Below are 3000 nucleotides of genomic sequence, written 5' to 3' on the forward strand. Positions count from 1 at the left end.
ATACAATAAGCGATTGATTGATGGATGGATTTTAAAAACAAATAAAATTTTCAAAAGTTATTGATTGATAACGTACAAGTTGCAAATAAATTAAAATAAAATTTCCAATTTAGAAAATTCTATGTAGCTGTGTGTGTGTGTGTGTGTGTGTTCAACGAGAGTCTTCAGAGGAAGAGTTTCTGTTAAGGAGTGTTTCGGCCCTTTAACTTCCTGACACTCTCGAGAAACAGGGCCACATCCAGAGATCAGTTGGATGTCTCTTGCTGAACAAACAAATTGCCTCGCTTTGAAATCATCTCCTGTTATACTGAAAAATATTGCAGGCGTGCCAGCCAAACAGTTCACATATGAACATATCACGATGTGAGTTATACCGACGAGCCAAGTAACACGCTAAGCCGAATCTGGGAGTGTTAAGTAATCGGAAGCCTTACGTGCAAACGAGCTCGTCTGTTAACTATTTAAACTCACATTCCTTTCTTTTTCTACATAACCATAACCAGTAAGATGCTTGTTCGGATGTATGTCCTATGTACTTCATACAACTCGATCGTATTTTACCTGCTAAACACAAACCCTTCAAAAAGCTATACACTGAACAACCAACAACACCTCTTGCACGACGTCAACTGCGTACAACAAGCACCTCAACCCACGTTGTCCTATCTCACTAACAAGCTCTTCATACTTGGCTGTTTTTGTAGCGTGGCTTGCTGCTATATTAGCCTCATACGGTACAGTCAGTTCGACTAAAATAAAAGTGTCTGCTGATACCGACTGTATCAGCATGTCGGGTCTCGCTCCTGTATCCTTTATAAACGATGGGTAGTTCCTTCCCCATGCCCTCCAAATCTGCCATGACCTTCCAATCTCTGCCGTTATTAAAAATACTTCTTCGGTTGTAAACTTCATTCTTCGGTGTTTGATCCAACTCACCCTCTTCTCCACATAAACTACACTTAGCCTCTCCTGAGACGATGATGATAACTTGCTATGGTGTAATGGTGATGACGATGAACGGATGAACGAATTTATGAAATGAATGAATGAATGAACAAATGGATGAATCAATGAATGAATAGATGAGTGAATGAAGAACAAACGATTAAATGAATGGATGAATGAATGGATGAATGAGAGGACAAGTTGACAGATGGAGAAGTAAATAAAAGAAAGAAGCGTGAGTGGGTGGATTGGCAGTTCGTTAGAATCTGAATGAAAACATTCCTTGCTGGCATTTTAAAACCCATGAAAAATATTTTTTGAATAAATTTTCTCAACGTGAACAACAACATCATTATCAACAACAACAACAACAACAACAACATCATCATCATCATCAACAACAACAAAACATCATCATTATCATCATCATCAACAACAACAACAACAAAAACATCATCATCAAAAACAACAACAACATCTTTATCATCAACAACAACGACAACTTGCTTGCTATAGTGCAATCATCAAGAACAACAACAACATCCTCATCAGGACTTTGTTTAAAAATAAATTTGGAAAACGAATAACAAAACGAAAATAATTTGCTAACGAGCCAATTTTAAACATCGGAAAAACAAACAAGTAAAGGACGAAAAAAACTCTCTTTTCATTCGTTTATTCAATCAATCATTCATTCATTTATTTATTTGTTCATTCATTCATTTGTTCATTCATTTTATTCATTCAATCAGTCAATCGTCAATCATTCATTTATTTAATGAATGAATATATCAAAGAAATTATTCAATCAGGTATTCTTTCATACGTTTAATAACTGAGGGGTTCACTCATTCAATCAGTCATTTTTTTCATTAATTCACTTATTCATTCATACATGCATGCATTCATTCAATCATTCATTCAATTGACTCCTAAATTATGGATAGAGATAACGAAAATAAACAAGCGAAACAATTTTTGCTTGCTTATCAAACGAAAGATTAACAAGAGAGAATAGAGTAAAAGAAAGTTAAAGAGAAAAGAGAAACAAAAAGAGAGAGAGAGAGAGAGAGAAAGAAAGAAAAAGAGAGAGAAAGGAGAAAAGGATTGAAACGTTTATTCAAAGTTTACTGGAAGTATTTTTGCAGTAATAGAATTATTCGTCAAATAAATATTTTAGTATCTTCAGCTGTTTTTTATTGTTTAAAGTGAAAAAATGAGAGAAGAGTGTGTGAAAGAGAGAGAGAGAGAGAGAGAGAGAGAGAGAGAGAGAGAGAAAGCAAAAACATGAAAATATTAGCTTTGATGTTACAACAGCCAACGTATTTTTCACCTCGTGGTTTTGCAAGAAACTCCTCAGAAGGAATGAATTGATCGTTTGTAGTACGGCCAATAACCATTGTTAAAAATAAAAATATTAATGAAACTTTACTACTACCACTACCACTACTACTACTACTAATACTACTACTACTACTACTACTAATACTACTACTACTACTACTACTACTACTACTACTACTACTACTACTACTACTACTACTACTACTACTACTACTAGTACTTGCTGCTACTACTACTACTGCTTTTACTACTACTCTTTGTGTTGCTCAAATAACCATAATAATAATAATATTATTATTATTACTACTATTATTATAAATGATGTTAATTAAGTAATTAACATTGTCTAAAATGACATTCGAAAAATTTAAATAAAAAGAAACAAACAAACATGCCAACAACTGAAAAATTTTGAATTAGATAGATAGACAGACAGACAGATAGATGGATAGATAGAGAAAGAGAGAAAGGGAGAGAAAAAAAGAGAAACAGATAAAAGAGTGAACTCTCGAAATTTTTTCCTACATTTTTTGTTTAAATTTTTAAAAAAATTCAAAGACATTTTTTGCGGCATAATTATGAAAAGAAATCTGCTTCATAAAAAAAATTATCATTGATATTATTCACTTTTAATACGAAATTATTTAAAAAAATCTTTTTTATTCATTTTTTTTTTACAATTCTTTTTCATTCTTTCATCCTTTACACTTT

This window comes from Helobdella robusta, assembly GCF_000326865.2.
Source record: "Helobdella robusta unplaced genomic scaffold HELROscaffold_38, whole genome shotgun sequence".
In the NCBI taxonomy this organism is placed as follows: domain Eukaryota; kingdom Metazoa; phylum Annelida; class Clitellata; order Rhynchobdellida; family Glossiphoniidae; genus Helobdella; species Helobdella robusta.